This window comes from Pan paniscus, chromosome 6 (genome assembly GCF_029289425.2).
Source record: "Pan paniscus chromosome 6, NHGRI_mPanPan1-v2.0_pri, whole genome shotgun sequence".
Taxonomy (NCBI): domain Eukaryota; kingdom Metazoa; phylum Chordata; class Mammalia; order Primates; family Hominidae; genus Pan; species Pan paniscus.
This window is the reverse complement of record NC_073255.2, coordinates 24,658,345-24,680,926: the sequence shown is the minus strand read 5'-3', so window position 1 is coordinate 24,680,926 and position 22,582 is coordinate 24,658,345. Positions and strand designations below refer to the sequence as shown.

Here is a 22,582-nt window from a genome sequence, read left to right as displayed (position 1 = left end):
TTCTACTCCCTGTTTCTATGAGATAGACTTTCATAGATTCCAAATATAAGTGAAATTATGTAGTATATGTCTTTCTGAGCCTGGCTTATTTTACTTAGAATAATGTCCTCCAGGTTCATCCACGTTGTCTCAAATGACAGACTTTTCCTCTTTTTAAAGATTATATGGTACTCCTTATATATATATAGGAATATATACAATGATATATATAGATATATATCACATTTTCTTTATTCATTTATGGACAGAAACTTAGGTTACTTCTGTATCTTGGCTCCTGTGGATGATGCTGAAATAAACATGAGAGTTTAGATATCTCTTCAACATAGTGATTTGAATTTCTTTGGATATATACCTAGAAATAAAATTTCAAGATTATGTGGTAATTCTATCTTTTTAGTCTTTTGAGGAGCCTCTATACTGTTTTCCATAATGGCTGTATTAAATTTCCCATAAACAGTTTACCAGGGTTCCTTTTTCTTGACATGCTAGCCAATACTTGTCATCTTTCATTTTTTTTAATTATAGCCACTCTAACAGACATGAGGGGATATCTCACTTGGATTTTAGTTTGCATTTCCATGATGATTAAAGATTTTGAGCATTTTTTTCATATATCTGCTGGTCATTCCTACGTCTTCTTTTGAAAAATGTCTGTTCAGGTCTTTTCCCCATTTTTAAATTAGATTCAAGAAATCATAATCCTATGACCTATTCAAGAAATCATAATCCAGACCAATGTCATGTAGCTTTCTTCTTATATTTTTTCTAGTACTTTTATAGTTTCAGGCCATATGTTTACATTATTAATTCATTTTGAGTTAATTTTTGCATGTGGTGTGTGAGTTCCAATTTCATTCTTCTGCATGTGAATATCCAGTTTTCCCAAGCACATTTATTGAAGAAATTATCCTTTCATTGTGTTTTCTTGGCTCCTTTTGCTTTTTTTTTTTTTTTTTTTTTTTTTTTTGAGACGGAGTTTCCCTCTTGTCATCCAGGCTGGAGTGCAACGGTGCAATCTTGGCTCACCGCAAACTCCGCTTCCCGGATTCAAGCGATTCTCCTCCCTCAGCCTCCCGAGTAGCTGGGATTACAGGCATGTGCCGCCACGCCCAGCTGATTTTTTGTATTTTTAGTAGAGACGGGGTTTCTCCATGTTGGTCAGGCTGGTTTCGAACTTCTTTTTGCTCTTCTAATAATCTCTCTGAAAATTATCACATGATCTCACTGAATGCCTACTGTACAGTATTTTTTCAAAGAATATTTTTAGGTGTGCTTTATAATAATACGAGAACTGCTCCATTACATAATCACCAAAAGATTTGACAGAGAAAGAAAACTGAATTTATCACCTCATGTCTACGATTTTATTTTTAAAGTCTTAAAATGTCTATTCCATATGCATGAAAAATAACCTGACACATTTTTATTTATTCAATACAGAATGTTCTATTTTTAAGTCTGTACATTCTGATAAAATTTGTTTTCCTTTGTGATGATCATATAATAAGGAAGCTACATAATCGTAGGAGTAATAGATTGAAAATAACTGGGAGTCTCTGAAAAGATGTTAAATATCCTGGAACCCTAAATGACTCCAAAAATGATACTTCACATTCCAAATGAAATAAAAACAAGATATGGTGCTAATTTTTTACTCAAAATATTTGAAGCACTGTCTTTGATAGAAAGAAGAATTGTTGGAAAGCCATTTTTTAGATTGTAGAAACAGGAGCAAAAGTCTCTAGTTCAGGTAGAATGAATATGGATGTCAAAAAGTCATCCATCAGGAGGAAAATTCTGAATCCTGATAGTTCTCATTTCCAATTATAGTAACAGATGCAGTATTTTAAAAAACGCTGCAGTAAAATCCAAGCTCTGTCCTCATCTGACAATTTTTCATCTGCTGTTTTTTTATTTAGCAAATTAGTCTTTATAGTATATAAACATATATATGTGTACATATACACACATATATGTATATATATTTATACATATATATGTACATATACACACACATATGTATATATGTACATATATATGTATATATGTACATATATACACATATGTATATATGTACATATATACATATATGTATATATGTACATATATATGTATAAATATATAATAACATATATACATATATATGTATATATGGTATATATACATATAATACCATATATGTATATACGTGTATATATACACATATATACGTGACGTGTATATATACACGTATATACGTGTATATATACACATATATGTATATATACACGTATATACGTGTATATATACACGTATATACATATATGGTATTATATGTATATATACCATATATACATATATATATGTATATATGTTATTATATATTTATACATGTATATGTACATATATACATATATACATATATGTACATATATACATATATACATATATGTACATATATGTACATATATACATATATACATATATACACATATATACGTGTATATATACATATATGTGTATATATACACATATACACGTGTATGGTATTATATATTTATACATCTATATGGTATAATATATATGGTGTAAAATTCTTGCATTTATGTCATAAGAGTTTTTCCTCATCTGTAGTATAACATATTTTTATATGTGATCAGCTACTTTCTGCTTGAATCTTTTTCATGTGACAAAGCAGTACATTTAAAATAGAACTTCTCACTGTTACTTTTCAAATGTCAACTTCAGAACAAGCCTGAAATATTACTACAATTGGTAAAACTACCTAAAGGGTGATGAATCTTTATTAGATATAAAAATAATGCAGAAATAGGTCAACCAGTCTCATGAATATTGCAAACTAAAGGAACATTCATTAGGATAAAACTCAGCAGAAGATAGGGAGACATTCTGCCTTTAAGCTAAGTATGTGATTATTGTGGCACTACAGATTTATAAAGCATATGCCATCATTTCATTTGCAGGTGTATATGTCAATGTATTCAAACTCAATGACCAAGACATTTTATTGAAATGTTTTCTACCTTTGATTTTAGATCAGATGCACAAATGTAAAAGAAAAAAATTACGTAAGAATTTATTTTTTAAAAAACAAGCTTATACAAGTGAAAAGAAAGTTTAATTATGCTTTCCTTGTATCTTTCCTCACCCGCAGATATGCAGTGTTAATACAATGAGACTTACTACATAAAACTATAGCATAGTGACACCAGGAAATCATTAATTAGTTAAGTCTTAACTAGTTAATTAATTAGTTAAGTCTTAACTAGTTAATTAATTAGTTAAGTCTTCTAATTAACTAAACATATTAATTGTTTAATACTTCATTTTTCTCACTATGACAACAAAGCAATAAAATATGTGATACATACAATTTTAATCTCAAGGTTTGAAAGCAAAGTATTAGCATGGAATTAACCAACAACATTAAACTAAGCACTTCACTCAATTGAAGTTTAAAATGGTGTTGGACTTTGAGTCTAATTTATTGTCATTTAGGCTTATTTTGTAAAATTATATGAAGATAACCATGTTAATGCGAATAAATTTCCAACCAAAATTTTGTTTAAAAAAAAGAAACATACTGGCTCATAGCTGATGAGCACAATAAAATATTTTTTCTCTTAACCTTTTCTATTTTATCTAGCCTGATTATCTATTTGAGGTGCAGCTCTTGAAAAGCTATTCAATAATAAGTATAATGTCCCTTTTGAAAAGGCACAGCCTTTAGGATTTAGGAATGTGGTCCTGAGGATTAGAGAGAATTTACTTAGAGAGGAAATTATATAGTGATTAAAGCACAGAGCTTTAACAAATTATATCAGGGATTTTACAGAAGGATTCTATTTCATTCCTTAAATACTACATAGTTAAAGCTTAGAGTATGATGTTACCAAAGACATTATACTATTAAAAATAATGGTGAAACTCAGTTAATAGTATGAGAGGATTACACTGATATTGTCAAGGGTGGCCAGATTGTTCAATATTATTAAAGCCAATGGTAAATGAAATTAAAAAAAAAAAGCAAAAGGAATAATCTTATCTACCATAACTGGAAAATATTTTATTTTCAATACCCAAGTTATGGAATTTAGACACATGCACACGTGTGCATACACATGCATAAATACATACTGGTTGAGTATCCCCATCCAAAAGGCTTGGGACCAGAAATGTTTCAGATTTCAGATTTTTTTTTGTATTTTGGACTATTTACATATAGGTAATGAGACATCTTCGGGATGGGGCCCAAGTCTAAACATAAAATTCGAGTTTCAGATACACATTATACACGTAGCTTCAGGGTAATTCTATAGAATGTTGTTAATAATATTGTGCACCCATCACGTGAGGTCAAGTGCAGAATTTTCCACTTGTAATGTCAGTTTGGTGCTCAAAAAGTTTCAGATTTTGGAGCATTTCATATTTTGAGTTTACAAGTTAGGGCTGTGCAACTTTTATGTTATTTTAATCACTCATTCACAGAGACTAGTTATTAATAAATGATGCCTACAAATTGGCACTAGTTCTAGCATTAGTAACTCATGGACTTGCAACTTTTTATTTTGATGCAGAGAGGAATATTTCCCAGGAGAAAAAATGTGTAAATTAAAGTTCTTTCCAGTTCAAAAATTGTATAAACCAATAAACTGGAATTTGGATGCGTTAGTAATCCAGACTGAAGATAAACCCAAACCTTCTTAACAAGTATTTTAATCTAGGAACCAACCTAAACAAATTTTTACCTTTATATCCAAGACCTTACAACAGAGTATTTATAGAAAATAAACAATGTACAATGAAAGCACTTAAAAATTAGCTTACAAGGAGCACAAAATTGTGTTCTGCTTATTGGAGTAGCTTTTTTTAAATTGTCGTGTAACACATGAAAGCATCTTTTTGTTATAAATTTTTTTTTTTTTTTTTTTTTTTTTTTTTTTTTTTTTTTTTTTTGAGACGGAGTCTCACTCTGTCGCCCGGGCTGGAGTGCAGTGGCGCGATCTCGGCTCATTGCAAGCTCCGCCTCCCGGGTTCACGCCATTCTCCTGCCTCAGCCTCCCAAGTAGCTGGGACTACAGGCTCCCGCCAACACGCCCGGCTGATTTTTTTGTATTTTTAGTAGAGACGGGGTTTCACCGCATTAGCCAGGATGGTCTCGATCTCCTGACCTCGTGATCCACCCGCCTTGGCCTCCCAAAGTGCTGGGATTACAAGCGTGAGCCCCTGCGCCCGGCCGTAAATTTTTTAAATAATAAAAAAGGTTTGATATTCTATAGGGAACACACTCAACTGAACCTGTTCATATCCTCCTCTCTTATTGTCTCCATTGAAAAATCATCTCTATAATTGCAAGGCTACTCATTCACAAGATATAAATATATGATATATAATATATTTTTATTTATTACCCATATGTAACTTAGAAAAAAGAGATTTTTGGCTCTTTGAAGTAGTAGAACATTTTTTAAAATAATGGGAATTTCCATACATGCCAGCAACTTAACTCAGCTTTTTCGTAAATGCCTATAACTAGGAGAGTTTAGGACAAGAATGTGGGTAAGTAGGCTACTTATTTTCATTTCCATGAAGATTGATTAAAGAGCATGAGTTGAGTCATATTTATAAGTAACGATTTTTTAAATTTTCCTTTTCTTCTATTTTCCTTGGTAGTAGGTGCTTAACGATATTTATTTACATTAAAAAAATGTAGCTACGATTCTTGTTTCTCATTAACCAAGAGAACCAACACAACTTTTCAAAATTAAGCTGGCCGTTCAAATACAAGGAAGCTAAACAACATACTTCCGAATGACCAATAGGTCAACTAAGAAATTAAGAAGAAAACTTTAACATTTCTTGAAACAAATGAAAATGGCAACCCAACATACAGAATATGTGGGATCCAGCAAAAGCTGTACTAAAAGGGAAGTTTTATAGCAATAACTGTCTACATCCAAAAACAGAAAAACTTAAATAACCTAATCATGAACCTCAAGGAACTAGAAAAACAAGAAAAACCCAAATAACTAGAAAGAAATGATAAATATCAAAACAGAAATAACTGGAAATGAGAGGAAAAACTACAAAAGATCAACAAAACAAAAAGTCGAATTTTTTGAAAAGGTAAATAGAAATGACAAATCTTTAGCTACACTAAGAAAAAAACACAAACAAAATCAGAGGTGAAAAAGGAATCATTACAACTGATACCACGGAAATACAAAGAATCATTAGTAACTGCTATGAAAAATTACATGCCAACAAATTGGAAAACACGTAAGAAATAGATAACGATTGGATACATAAAACCTGCCAAAACTGAACCATGAAGAAATTAAAAAACTCGAAGTGACCAATAGTAAGTAAAGAAATCAAAGCAGTAAAAATAATAATAATAATATCCTATCAAAGAAAAGCCCAGGACCTGACTGATTGACTGCTGAATTCTACTAAACATTTAAAGAACTAATACCAATTTTACTCAAACTACTTGAAAAAATTGAAGAGAAGGGAATATTTCCAAACAAATTATTTGAAGCCAGCATTACCCCAATACCAAAACCAAATAAGGACGCAAAAACAAAAGAAAAATAGCTATAGGCCAATATCCGTGATAAACACAGATGTAAAATCCTCAACAAAATACTTGCAAACTGAATTCAGCAACACAATAAACAGATCATTCACCATGATCAAGTGGAACTAATCCCAGAGATGCAAGGATGTTTCCACATATGCAAATCAATAAATATGACATATCACATCAACAGAATCAAGGACAAAAATGTGAACATTTTAATCAGTGATGAAACAGTGTGCAATTAAATTCAACATCCCTTTGTAATAAGAACTCTTAACAAATTGGGTACAGAAGGAATATATCTCAACATGATAAAGGCCATATATGACAAACTCACAGCTGTTATACTGAATGGTAAAATAATGAAAACTTTTCCACTAAAATCTTGAACAAAACAAGTATGCACACTTTCGGCTGGGTGTGGTACCTCATGCCTGTAATCCCAGCACTTTGGGAAGCCAAGGCAGGCAGATTACCTGAGGTTGGGAGTACAAGACCACCCTGACCAACATGGAGAAACCCATCTCTACTAAAAATACAAAATTAGCCCAGTGTGGTGGCACATGCCTGTAATCACAGCTACTCAGGAGGCTGAGGCAGGAGAATTGCTTGAACCTGGGAAGTGGAGGTTACGGTGAGCCAAGGTGGCACCATTGCACTCCAGCCTGAGCAACCACAGTGAAACTTCATCTTGGAAAAAAAAAAAAAAACAGTATGCACACTTTCACCACTTCTATTCAACATACCACTGGAAGCTCTTTCCATAGCAATCACAAAAGAGAAATAAATGAAGGAGATCAAAATTGGAAAGGATGAGAATAAATGAAACTTGTTTGTAGACAACATGATCTTATGTTTAGGAAAACCTAAAGACTGAAGCAAAAAACTCTTAGAACTGATAAAAGAATTCAGTAAAGTTGCAGGATGCAAAATCAACATACAAGAAAAATCAGTAGGATTTTTATATGCTAACAGTGATCAGCCTAAAAAAGAAATCAAGAAAGGAATATTGTTTATAATAGCTACAAAAAACACCCAGGGATAAATTTAACAAAAGAAGTGAAAGATCTCTACAAGGAGAATTATAAAACACTAACAAAATAAATTGACGAGAACCTCCCCCAAATGGAAAGATATCTCATGCTTATGAATTGAAAGAATTAATATTGTTAAAATGTCTGTATTAGGTAAAGAAGTTTCAATGCAATACCCATCAATACCAGTGTCATTCTTGACAGAAATGGAAAAAAAAATCCTAAAATTCATATATAAGCAGGAAAGACCCCAAATAGCTAAAAAACCCAAAGCAAAAAGAGCAAAGCTGGAGGCATCACACTACCCGATTTGGAATTATACTACAAAGCTATAGTAACCAAAACAACATGATACTAGCAAAAGAACAGACACACAGAGAAATGGAATGGAGCCCAGAACCCAGAAATAAATCCATACACTTACAGCCACCTCATTTTTGACAAGGCACCAAGAACTAGAAAGTCTCTCTCTCTCTTTTTTTTTTTTTTTTTTTTTTGAGACAGAGTTTCACTCTTGTCACCCAAGCTGGAGTGCAATGGCACGATCTCTGCTAACTGCAACCTCTGCCTCCCAGGTTCAAGTGATTCTCCTGCCTCAGCCTCCTGAGTAGCTGGGATTACTGTCACCATGCCTGACAAATTTTTATATTTTTAGTAGAGATGAGACTTCACCATGTTGTCCAGGATGGTCTCGAACTCCTGACCTCAGGTGATCTGCCCGCCTTGGCTTTCCAAAGTGCTGAGATTACAGACATGAGCCACCACGCCCAGCCAGGAAGTCTCTTTAATAAACACTGCTTGGAAAACTGTGTATCCCTATGCAGAAGAATAAAATTATATCTCCATCTTTCAACATATATAAAAATCAACTCAAAATGGATTAGAGACTTAAATATAAGACTGGAAACTATAAAACTAGTCAATAAAAACATTGAAGAAATACTACAGAACATTGATCTGGCCAAAGGTTTTTTTGGTAAGACTTCAAAAGCATAGGCACCCAAAGCAAAAATTTAAAAATGGTATTACCTCAAGCTAAAAAGCTTCTGCTCACAAAGGAAACAATCAACAAAGTGAAGAGAGAAGCCACAGAATGGGAAAAAACATTTGCAAAGTATTCATCTAATGAGGTATTAATACCCAGAGAATAAATAAGGAATTCAAACAACCCAATAGCAAAATAATAATAGTATGATCAAAAAGTGGGGAAAAGATCAGAATTGACATTTCTCAAAAGAAGACATACAAATGGCCAACAAATGCAGAAAAAAAAAGACTCAACATCACTAATCATCAGGGAAATGCAAATAAAAACCACAGTGGGATATCATTGTACTTCAGTTAGAATGGCATTATAAAAAGATTAAAAAATAACAAATGGTGACAAGGATGAGGAGGAAAGGGAACACTCTTACAACTACTGGTGGCAATTTAAAGTAGTACAGCCATTATGGAAAACAGTATGGAAGTTCCTCAAAAAACTAAAAATTGGGCTACCTTATGACCCAGCAATCACACCACATATGTCCAAAAGAGAGGAAATTGGTATATTGAAGAGATATCTGCACTCACATACATATCACAGCGCTATTCACAATAGTCGATACATAGAATCAACTAAGTGTCCACTAACAAATGAATAGATAAATGTGGTATATATTTATATACACAGCTGAATTTATATATATATATATACACACACAGAACTGTATATATATATAGAACTGTATGTATGTAATTTGTAGCAACATGAACACAACTGGAGGTCATAATATTAAGTAAAATCAACCAGTTACAGAAAGACAAACACTGAATATTCTTTCTCATATGTGGAAGCTAAAAAGTGGATTTTTTTTTTTTTTGAGACGAAGTTTTGCTTTTGTCATCCAGGCTGGAGTGCAATGGCACAATCTCGGCTCACTGCAACCTCCGCCTCCCAGGTTCAAGTCATTCTCCTGCCTCAGCCTCCCAAGTAGCTGGGATTACAGGCACGCACCACCATGCCAGGCTCATTTTTGTATTTTTAGTAAAGATGAGGTTTCACCATGTTGGCCAGGCTGGCCTCGAACTCCTAACCTCAGGTGATCCACTTGCCTCCACCTCCCAAAGTGCTGGGATTACAGGCATGAGCCCCAATGCCTGGCCTAAAAAGCAGATCTTATGAAGGTAGAGAATAGAATAGGGGTGATATGGTTTGAATTTGTGTCCCCGCCCAAATCTCATGTCGAATTGTAATCCCCAGTATTGGAGGAGGGGCCTGGTGGGATGTGATTGGATCATGGGGCTGGATTTCCCCCTTGCTGTTCTTGTGATACTGAGTTCTCAGGATATCTGGTTGTTTTCAAAGTGTGTAGCACTTCCCTCTTTACTCTCTCTTCCTCCTGCTCCAGCCATGTAGGATGTGCCTGCTTCCCCTCTGCCATGATTTTAAGTTTCCTGAGGCTCCCCCAGTCATCTTTCCTGTACAGCCTATGGAACCATGAGCCAGTTAAACCTCTTTTCTTTATAAAATACCAAGTCTCAGGTATTTCTTTATAGCAGTATGAGAACAGACTAATACAGAAGGTAACAAGAGGCTGGGAAGTGGGGACAAAGAGGGGTTTGTTAAGGGGCACAAAAATACAGTTAGATACGAGGAATAAGTTCTAGTAATCAATAGTAAAATATGGATATCGTAGTTATCAGTAATTTATCATGTATCTTAAAATAGCTAGAAGATTCGTAATGTTCCCAACACAAATGAAGGATAAATGAGGTGATGGATATCCCAATTACCCTGATTGGATTATTACACATTATATACATGTGTCAAAATATCACATGTATCTCCAAAATGTGTACAGATTTTATATGTATTATATATAATACATATATATGTATTTATACATACACATGCATATATATATGTACATATATATATATATGCATGTGTAAATATTCTACTCTTCCTGAAAAGAAAGAGCTGGAGGAATCCTGTTTCACCCAAGATCATAGTGATGACAGCTTCCTAAGAGCAGAGGACATTACTGACATCAGCTTGGTTTGTGTTTGAGAATATTCTATGTATTGCTTATAACACTTCAAATCCAATAAAAACAACTCTTCGCAGAGGTGTAAAAATTTAGTTAACCATGGTGAACTACATCTGACTCCATTATTATAATTCATGCCTGTCTTCAGCTTTAATGCTATCAATGAGAACAAGAATATTTGGCTTATCTTCAACATCTTCATACCATCAGATAACTCCAAAGTTAACACAGGTAACTCTACTTCTCCTCTTAAACCTAATTGAATCATCCATTGGACGTTTGTACATTTAACCAATATCAACTGTATATTCCATAAGACCAACACTCTACCAAACTGAAAGACCCAAAAGTAAACACATTAATTCCTATGTACCCCTTCTCTATCTCACACCTAATATTCTGTTAATATACTTTTTCTTATTGTTCATAAAATATCTGTTAAAGAAGTGTTAATTGTCTGTCTAATAATCATTTATCCTTCTTGTTTAGTAACCCAATTCCAAACAGTCCATTTAGAGTGGCAAAATATTCAGAAAAAATTAAGTATTTCCCAGCCAACATTGCTGCTAGGTGTGACCATGTTGCTAAGTTCTGGCAAATAGGTTAGGTGGGAATTCAGTGAACCTTAGGAAAAAGAGAGAAAAGACTGGGCTCTTTTACTTCTGGCTCCCTGCCTTGTACATGGAAATAAAAGTTGAGCTGCAGCAACTATCTTGGACAATAAAAATTGTCCAAGAAAAAAAACATATGGTGGAGCTAAGTGATCGGAGGAGCTTTTGTCTCTGTTGACATTGTGTTGCTATTATCTAGGCCTAGAATACTTACCTTTATACTTGGATCATCAGAGAGAGAAATCAACTACTACTTATTTTCGCCACTGTTATTTCTGGTGTCTGTTACTAGCAATAGAAGAGAATTCCTCACATAAGCCAAGTCCTCAAGAGTTTAGACTCTCTCTCTCCTATATAACCAATCTCCATAGCCAATTAATCTCTAAGTCTTGTCAGTTTAATTTCTTAAATTGATTTCAAGTTTTATCTTTTCTCTCCACCCCCATTTTCATTACTTTAGTTCAAACACTCATCACCTGTCACCATACCATTACAGTGGATCTAATTCTGCTCCCATCTTGCTTCCCTAGGATACGTCATCCACATTGCTGCCAGAGCATTCTCTCTGAAATGATTATCTGATCATCATCCTCTCTTCTTCTCCACAAGCTCAAACACTTTCAGTGACTGATTTGAAACCAGGTATATTTTTTAGCGTGGCAAAAATATGAATCTTGGGTATTAGCCTTCTATCTGGCCTTATGATATAGAAATATCAAAACACTGGTAAGTATCTAAATACACCTTCTATGCCTTGTCAATGCCTCTTATTTTCTGGAATGCCTCATTTCAGATTGTTGGCTGTAAAACTCTTAATCACCATAAGACTCTTAAGTTTCTCTTTGAAGATTTTATGACTCTGACTTTTGAAACAATCTTCACTCTATAACATTCATTATATGCAATTCTTTGTTGTATATTATACTGTAATATTATTATTTATATGCATCTCTATTTCCTTTACAAGACTATAGGCAATCTGAAGTTAGACAGAATATATTATTCATTTTTATACCTCAAATTCCTGTCTCGGTGCCTGAGGAATATACAGGGCACTTGGGAAGTATCTGAGGAATTTGGATTGTGGTGTGGCTTCTCTCTGGGATACTGTTAGTCAACCAACCCTTGAGGGATGGTGACATCATGGATCATTCTAATGTAAGCCAAAATCATTCAGGATTATAATCATCTATGTTAAATGACCTTTTGAAATTACCTTGTGCTAAGAGCTACTGCCATGGTTGGGCTGATCAGAGAGGGCAAGGGTCTTGGAAGATTCAAAGATAAGCAAAACAAATGGTGGTAGAATAATGTAAAGACGATTTTGGTAATATGAGTTATAGCCAGCAACATCAACTCACCTTTGCAAGAAAATAAAACAACATGATAATAAATTAATATTTTGCTAAAATTCTTCTCTTTTTATCAAGTTTTATTACACAGAATTTATATTCAGTCCTGTATTTATAAACTTCATTTCCATATGCTTCAGTTGTGGTTATCATTTAATTCAGACCCAGGCAATAGATTTTTAGTTCTATTTTTTAAAGTTCAGCAAATATAGCTTCTCAGTACTTAATATGACTACATGTCTTGGATGTTTAGAAAATATTTCAAATAGGCTTTTCTACTGTTTTGAAATATTTGCAGCCTCCTTTCCAGATACATTTATGATTTTAAGAGAAACAGTTAGTTTAACTACATTGGATAAAATTTTTTGGCATTCATCTTCAGTATGTAGTGGCTAGTAGAGAATCAATCATTTTCTCCTAATACTTTACCCATTAGACTTGAGTAGTTTATTTCCCTCATTCTAATCTATGATAATCACTACCAGATGAGCCCAATTTTAAGAACAGCCCATTATTTCCACAGTACTATTTGTATCCTCTATGTATGCTAAATAAGGAGGCCAAAAATCTCAATTTGGAAGCTTATTCAACAAATAAGCTTGATGGCTGGTCTATTTATTACTCTGCTTTTGCAGATATAGTGCTATGACTCAACTCAGATGCAGGGAAAGTAAACTACAACACTATGTTTTTCAGCTTCAGGGACTCCGGCCTATTCAAATACATTTTTATTAATAAAATAGATTTTTAAAAAGTCTTTAGAGATATATCTTTTAAAATTTATGATAGAATGTCTTTCCTATCTGACTTACTGTTGGCCTCATTAAAATTACTGGTACAGAAAAGCAATTCCAGTCCTAGTTCCAAAAGAAAATAACATGTAAAGACACAGGAGTGAGTGAGAGGATTAAAAGATATTTTGAAACTCCTTTTAAACTATATGCCATTGCATTTTCCCTTGCTGAATTTTAGGTAACTTTCCAAAGATTACAGAACAAGCATTGGAGATAGGTCTCATTTCTGGGTTGGCTGGCTCTGAAGTTGTACATTAAACATATTTTCCTGCAATGTCTCCCGTGGATATTAGATTAATATTTGACAAAGCATGTTCAATTAGATTCAAAACGATTCAACAAAATTTGAGAACCTACCATGATCCAGTTTCAAGACGCCTGACACTGCAGAGCTCACATTCTGGTAGGGGGAAACAATGAACAATAAACATAATAAATAAGTTATCCATTGTATTGGAAGATTATATATGCTATGGGAGAAAAATGGCAGGTATAGAGGATGTTGGAATATTTGTGAATTGATTATTTTTTAATTGTTTTAGATTTGTTAGCTTGTACCCCCCATGGGAAACAACTTTATAACCTAGAATACGGTGATTTTATCTGGCTTATATTGATAATACAGAGTGAAATCTTACAGTCTTCACTCATTTCCAAAGTTACTTAGGTCATTTTGTGTTTTTTTCCAAATGGTAATTTTATCAGATTGTTTGAACATTAAATTTATCCTGATTGCAATCCAAAATAGTTACCTAAAGTTTGCTGTTTTGTGTGTATGTGTGTGTTTACTTTTATTGTATGTTTGTTTTTCTAAACTCTTTGGCACAATTTTCTGGGGGCATTCAGACTGCCACAATATAAGTCAGGAGAGGACGTTTTCTTTGTACTGCCAATTCTGATCATTTAAATTTTGGTTTGTTTGGGTTGTGACTTTTTTGAAGTCTGGGTTCTTTATTTGTAACAATTATCCTTTTATTTTTCTATGTCCTCTAATGCCAGTTTTCTTTTTCTCCCCCCTCCCCCCAACCACGTCTACATTCACAGTTGTACCATATTATTAGGAAACGCGCCTTGATGAAAAGATCAGTATAGGAGCTCTGACCATTCGACAGTGTTTTCCCTAAAGTAATAAAAATAAAATACAATAAAAAACCCAAAGAGCATCTTTCCTCGTTTTTGTTTGTTTGTTTGTTTGTTTGTTTACATCTCTTGTGCTGCATCAGTAGACAGAACTTTGGTTAGTTTCATGAAATGCAATATCTAACCCCTTGTTTTCTGGGAAAGGAAAAAGGAACTGCAATGACACGAAGTTGAGAATGTGGATACCGCCTCATTCACCCACACTCATTCTCAGACTGTAAAAAAATTCCTTACCTTCCTTCTAGCTGGCAGGCATACAGTACCATCTGGCAAAGATACAGAGAAGGTGGGCTTGAGACTCGGCTCCATCTTTCTCCTCAGTAGCAAAGGTCAGGCTGCCTTTTACAACAAAGCACCACAGCTGACACAACCCCTCCTCCTCGCCCAAACCAGTCATTCCAATTGGCTCCAGCCAGAAGGCAGAAAAGCTACTTCTAGCCTCTCCTGGGAAGAAATAGTTGTGGTTTTTTTTGTTTGTTTTTGTTTGTTTTTTGTTTTTCTTAAATAAGTGACTCCATTGTTTTTCTCTTTTCCAGGATGGCTGATGTTCTGGTTTCTACGAAGTCGGTGCTTACTTAGGTCACTAACAGCGCTGCTGTTGGTGGCTGCAGCTGCTGCCGTGGCAGGATTTTCAATGTGGTGTGTTTTCAAGCATCACTCATTTATCCTCTCATTCCCAAACATTCAGCATCCGTGCACACTCCTCACTTATATTTTAGCTCACCTCTTCAGGGAGATTGTGTTCTTAATTGTGATGTGATTAGATTTTTTATTACAGTCTGCATTCCATCCTGGATCCCATGAATTCCTAAACAATTTTAATTAGAAACAACAAAAATAGATACATCAGCCTTGGCAACATAGAGAGACCTATCTCTACAAAAGAATTTAAAAATTAGCCAGGTGTGGTGGCACATGCCTTAGCTACTCAAGAGGCTGAGGTGAGCAGATTGCTTAAGCCCAGGTGATCAAGGTTACAGTGAACTATGATCGTGCCACTGCACTTTAGCTTGGGTGACAGAGTGAGTGCCCATCTCTAAAATAAATAATTTTAAAATAATAAGGTAAAATAGAATTATGTACATTAAGGTATGATCTTGGTGCTGTAAAGTTGTATCAGTTTTGAAAAATGCACAGTTTCATATACCAACTGCTATAGTATAATTCCAAATACTTTTACCACCCCCAAATCGCCCATGTTTCACATATTAAACCCCGAGCCCCTCCTGCAGAACTTCTGACAATCACTGTTCTTTCTACTGTCTGTCTCTATAGTTTTGCTTTTTCCAAAATGTCACAAACTCGGAATCATATAGTATATATTCTTTTCTTACTGGGTTCTTTAAGTTTGAATATACATTTAAGGTTCATCTATATCATTTGTGACTTGATGGGTGTGATGATTAATTTTATGTGTTCACTTGACTGGGCCAGGGGGTATCCAGATATTTGGTCAAACATTATTTTAGATTTTAAGATGATATTAACATTTAAATAGGTAGACTGTAAATCAGGTTTCCCTCCCTAATGTGAGTGGCCCTTATGGCAATCAGCTGAAGGCCTGAATAGAACTACAAGTCTGACTCTTCTATCAGTAAGAGGGAACTCCTCCTGCCTATAGTTAAAAACACTCAATGCAAACAGCTGGAATGACAAAAACTGAATTGATAACCAAAACTCTGCATTAATGAAATGAAATTGTGTTAGCCAGAGTGTGATGAGGTATATGATACCACGGTCCCCACATTCATGATGTGAGAGTTTGCTGAAGCCTCAAGCCCAAGCATCCAAGTCCAAAATTTGGAGTCCTCAGGAAACCTTCCCTCTCAGGTCTGGCTGCTATCTCATTAAGAAGATTTTAATTTATCTTGCTCATGTGAATACCATTCACCAGCTCTTCCTAAATTAGATATTAGCAGTTTCCTTAGTGCAGCAGAACTATTGTGCTGAGCAGAAAGAAGGAAATGCAAATATGTGAAGTTCAGAAACTGATTTTCAGTCTTGCCAATCGGGTCTCCAACTCCCAAGAGAGTAGTAACCATTTCTACACCTGGATGTCCTTAAATTCATGTTGTTCTTTATGCCAAAATGAAATCAGAGCTTAACACGGACAGTAAACACCTGGGACAAAATTGCTGAAATGTTTTCACATAAGAAAAAACAAAAACAATCAAATAAAAACTGCCTATGGCCTTTGCTCTATGGCCAATACTTTTAATTCAGTAGGAAGAGGTAGGTTCTACCACTAAGATACTCTTCATTAAAATGAAAAGAAAATTAAATAACTACCTTATGAATTTGATCTATGTAGGCATAGAATATTCTAGCTGAGTAATACCTTCAATGGCAGGGCAGAAACACTGTCCTTAATGTGTGTTTATTACCAACATTTACCTGGAAAAAATAGAATGTATATAAATGAGTATATTTTCCAGTTTTTCTCTCTCATTCTCTAAATGATGGTGTTCTCAATCAGGGGAAAAACTGTGTCTGGGGAAATACAAGAATCTTAAAAGTAAGTAGAGCCTGTTCTTTATGTTCAATAAAGTACATTCAAATTATACCATTATAATTTTGAAAAAAAAAACTATTGCTTTTTTAAATGCAGTAATGCTCAATAAAACATACCCTATCCCCTTTACAGGAGGATACATCAAAATCTCCTGGGGGAAAAGCATAATATTTTTAGATCATAATAATATGCAGACAAGGGTTTAAAAAGATCTAAAATGTTTTACTGCAAAATTTGGCTATTTCTAAATGGCACTTCTTTTTGTAATTAGACATATTACATTTTGCATGTTTTACAAGGACCTTCAACCTTTTAAAAGAACTATGGCCTAAATATTACCATAAACATTGCTCAAACCATTTGAAAATTCTCATCTTCAAAAAGCTAATGTAACTGACAAGCAGGATAAGAAAATACACCACTTTCCTTTACATTCCTATACCTATAGCCTATATTTGTGTAACTGTGCAAAGCCATTGGATCTGGCCCCACAGCATACTATATATTAACCCAATCATGTTTTAAAGTAGTGGTTTATTAAGAAACTAAAAACCCTATAAAAATGCAAACTCCTGGGCCTTAACCTGAGAAATTCAGATTCATCTAGTTATTTTAGAAAATTCTGAGGTAATTTATGGGAAACCATGCATTTTGATAAACATTACATTAATGAATGGAAATCTGCTTCCATGAAGGAAAGCTAGAAGAGCATGCCAGAGGCTCCGAGGACATTTTTAAATAACATCTATAAGTAGCTTTGGGCTATGACACCAACAGTTTAATAAGCACATAGTCTTCCCAGTTAATAAACTTCAAGGCAGAGTTTTCTTGAATGCTTGAATTGTAAGTTCATCTTTCTATGAAACCCACTGTGCCATCACTTATGGTATAGTCTAGGGCATGCTATTTCTAGCCTCTTTCTTCACTGACAGAAACCTTCTGGACCACGATATATTATCCCATGCATAGACTACTGTCTTCTGTGCATGGGATGATATGCCTGGTCTCCGGTGATTTTTGCTACCTGCCCTCTTCCTGCATTCTTGCATTCTTCCCCAGCTCCACATTATTTGGAGTTTCCCAGCTAGTAGCACATTTTGACTGTTAGGAAGAAAAGCTACCATCCATTGAATAACAAGCTGGGGAGCTGCTCAATAGCAGTCCCTAAGTGCCTGCCACCTTCCTGAGTAGAACACATTGCCTGGAGGAAAAAAAAAAAAAAGGAAATAGTTCCAATAATTTTGTAAGTTAATCATTTGCATTAGGTATAGACAAACTTTTCACACTTAAGATTGTAAAATATTAAACATGTTATAGCTTTCTCTGGAAGCCTCTAGGATGATTAACATGAAATTCTACTGGAAGTCTAAGGGAGAAATTTTGAGTTTCTGAGAGTCATGTTGTTTTCTGCTTGTTTCCTTTTGCCAACTGGGAATGATTATCCCCATCTGGATTATTCTTGTTTCTCCCCAAGGGCCAAATGTCTTTGGGTTCCTTAGTTTGAGAGGAAAGGATCGGGGAGAAGGCAGGGGACAAAGGAATGCAGATTCTTCACTCCATACTGTTATCAGACATTCTTGTTGATCCTTAAGACTAAAAACTGTGTAGTGCTCACTCTAAAATATAAACAATCCTGCATTCAAATTGGAAAAAAGTTTATACTTTTTAATATACATTTTTGACAAGTGCAACTTATCACTTAAGTTACATTATTACTGAATTCAACAAAGCTGTAATCTGAAATAGATTTTCAATACTTCTCCCAAGAATATTAAGTCAATGGCCTCTAATAATATGTGTGTATTTTGTTTACAAAGAAAATGAGCATGGATATTTATTTCCAGATGTGCTTAGAATATCAACTTTTGTATATTAACAAAAGGTTATATCAGCTTATCCCTTTCCTTAGTTTAAAAATAAAGCTTTTATTTTTAAAACCTTCTATTTCACAGTTTTTCAGTTATCTACGCATTTGAATTATTTCTAGCATTCTTTCTTCTAATTAACATACTCCTGATAAAAAAAATTGATAATATTTATAGTGTTTATGCACTACCTGCAGAGCATTGATTCCTAACTAGGGTAATTCATATGCCAAAAACTACTTGGGCTTAGATTAAAGTAAATCAGACACATACAGCACACTGTTTCTACTGAAACATTTCAAAATAAATTACTACATGAACAATTTAACACATTCTAAGAATATCAGCTAAATTTAAATTCTAGAACAATAGCTATTTGAAATTTAAAAATCTATGTGTCACCACAGGCATCCCACAGCAACTCAAATGCAACATGTCCCAAACCAGCCATTCCTGTGCCCCCATTTTCAGTGAAAAAAACCGTGGGCTATAACTGTGCATTATATTTCATTCTTTTTGCTCCTTCACCCATCACAATATAAATTTCCAAAATCCATGAATTCTAACTATTGAACATCATGAGCATCCATTTCCCTTTTTCATTCTCGAAGACCCATTCTTATTCCAGGCAGTCATTTTTTTCTCCACAGGGTTTCCACCGTATTTTCTTAAACGAGTTCCCTGCCTTCAGTTTTCTCTCTCAAAATTATCCTACAATTCCACTAATCTCTCTGAAGCGGTAGTACTATTCTCTCATTTCTGCTCCTGGGCCACTTTCACCACCTTAGCATAGGGTCTTCAGGAGTAAGGCCCTTCAGAATCTCATCTTGGCTTATTTCTATACCCTTGAGGGTCATTCACTTCCTGTTTCCTTCTCTAGTACCCATCTACACAGCACTTCTTTTACATCTTCAAAATGTCCTATTTTACCTTGCCTCAGGGCTGTGCACATACTATTTTTGCTCCTGAAACAACTCCACCTACCCCTAAGCAACTTCATTGCTTTATTTGACTAGCTTTTCATTTAGGGGTTAGAGATTATTTGTTCTAGAAGTTTCCTTTCTCTAAGCATCTGTGTATCTACTGCTGTGACTCTTCTCATACTCTGTTTGCCATAGACTATTTGTTCTAGAAGTTTCCTTTTAACAGCATCTGTGTATCTACTGCTGTGACTCTTCTCATACTCTGTTTGCCATAGACTATAACCTCCAGGAGGGCAAGGAGCAATATTAATGTTGTTCATTATAATATATCCAGGCACAGTGCCTCACATATAATATATATATTTAAAATATGCTTTTTGAGTAGACTAGTTCATTTTAAGTATCCATTTTCAGTGTATAAAAGCTGCATCTTCTCAATTGATAACAATGCTCAGGTTTATACACAACATATAAAGAGCAACATCAAGATAAATAGCTCCAGACTCAGTACCTTATGTGATGGTCATGATTCCCAGAAGAAATAGTCAAAATACTTAACAACTGGTATGACATGGCAGCAACCAATCAGGACAGACCACCAAGCGATCAGGCTCAGCCATAAACAAATAGAATTGCCGCACTGATGCATACCCTCTAAAATATACCTTTTGTCAATACCTCACTGAAATTGATAAATGACATTGTCATCTAAACAAATTATCGATTGACTGCATCTCTCATCTTTTATGTACTGAATTGTTTTAACAAATCCTGACTCTTGAAGGAGTCATTCAATGAGTGGTAGAAGGAACTGGGACTTTGGAGAGGTCTAGGCTTGACGCTTCTTCCTTAGGGCTGTGGGTCCTCAGGCATCACTTACCTCTCAGAGTCTGGAAACAGGGATCATAACACTTACTTTTCAGAGGCTTATGAGGAGTATATCAGTGTGTGTCTAGGTCCTCACTGTGGTTGACACAAAGTAGGAGTGATCTTGGATGCTATTCTTCACTCCTCATGGCCCCTGCATGGATTATTTTCTTTGTTTCTCTAACCTCTACTTCTCCAATAGACTGTTCCAAAAAGGAAATAAAGAGATAAGCAATATATTTTTCTTAGTAATTTTTTTATTAACCCTATTCTAATTCTGGTTTTCTTCTCTTCTATAAACTTTGCATTTGTTACTGATTTTCATCATGCTACTATCTGAAGCCTCAAGAAACAGTCTGGCCAAAAAGTCTTTAGACAATGGCTCAGGACCTTTTGTCTTATAAAATTCAACCTGCAGTGAAATTCCATTGAAAGATATATTCTTGTTGTAGTGCCCAACCCTTAAATGAATATTCCCAAAGGATCTATCTTTGTTTGTTTCATACTCTTACACTCATGACTTCAAGTGATATCTCCCAGTCTACATCTATACCATGTGCTCTTCATCTGACATACACACTTGTTTTTCGCTTGATTGATTATCTCAACCCTAATGTTTCAAAATAATTATTTCTCCTCCCATTCTACATTTCCAAAGCTCTACCTCATCTCCCTCCACCAAATCCTGCCCTTAACACCTACCTAAGTCAACGAAATCAGAAATCTGAGACCCACCTGAGGTTGCTCTATCTCTCATCACCTCTACCTCGGACAATACCTGTCCTTTTTGCCTTTAATTAATTTATTTACACACTCATCCATTCAGTTATTTAATGAGAATTCACTGAATGGCTATTATGTTTCAGGTACACTGAGGAAAACAGGAGACAAAGACAGACTTGGCTCCTGCCCTCAACGAGGAAAAGGGAGGAATCAAAACATGACTTGGTTTTGGGATTTTCTTCTTACTTCAAATGATTCAAATGATTTTTGTGAAGCTCAAACTGAACAAATAGGTAAAAATACGTTATAAATTTGCAATACTCTATTCTGCCTTGTACTATAGTTAATTTTATGTATGTCTATCTTTTTTCCCCAGATAAGTGAGGGGGCCACATGCCATTCATCTTGGCAGAGTGTCTTGCACCTAGACTATAATTAATGAGTGTTCATTGAGTTAAAAGAGTGAGATGAAGTGAATGCTGAAATGACAAAAACTGTATATGATAAATAATCTCCATTGAGAAATATATTCACAACTTTCCATTTCAGGCTTTTAAAAGTAAATTGTAAGTTATTAATCATTCTTCCAGCTACATTTTTAAGCATCCATGAATGGAGTGAACCAAGCACTTGACACAGTACTTCCCTGAGGAATAGTCAGGGTCAGTGAATTGAGATATGCATTGAATCACCACCTGGTTTGAGATATTTGGGAAAAAAATTAAATGCTTCCTCTCAAAACCTAAGTTCCCTAAGTGCTTCCCCTTTGATTAGATCCTCTCCCCTATGAATTGTCCTAAATTTATTCATAAAAGACACTTATTATTATTAAGTGGCTGTGAGCAAGGCCATGGCTTCTGCAGACACCACAATTTTGACCTCCTAGAAACATGGCTTCCCAGACAGTGGTAAGAAGCTACTCTGTTAATGGTCTCAACACAGCAGGATAGTAATTTGCCCAAGGATAAGTCTTAAACCTGCAAGGAAGAACATTTAATGGAATAAAAAAAATCCCCTTCCCCATATTTGCACCTGACACAATATGTTATTATCTTTATAAATATTAAATATAAGAGTAGACAAAGAGTTAAAAGAAAACCAAGGGAAAATATAATGTGTGTGCTCCATTTCGAATTCCTATGA

General features: G+C 34.6%; 1 long non-coding RNA gene across 1 annotated transcript in view; it reads right to left on the bottom strand.

Annotated features, from left to right (window-relative positions):
* LOC134730770 (uncharacterized) overlaps positions 1 to 15,994 on the bottom strand; it is a 231,896-nt gene extending 215,902 nt beyond the window's left edge. The window contains exons 1-2 of the long non-coding RNA XR_010112730.1: positions 14,784 to 15,994; positions 13,767 to 13,809 (exon numbers count right to left, since the gene is read on the bottom strand). This is a non-coding gene — a long non-coding RNA (uncharacterized LOC134730770). The remainder of the gene's footprint in view (positions 1 to 13,766; positions 13,810 to 14,783) is intronic.
* Positions 15,995 to 22,582: the final 6,588 nt, after the last annotated feature.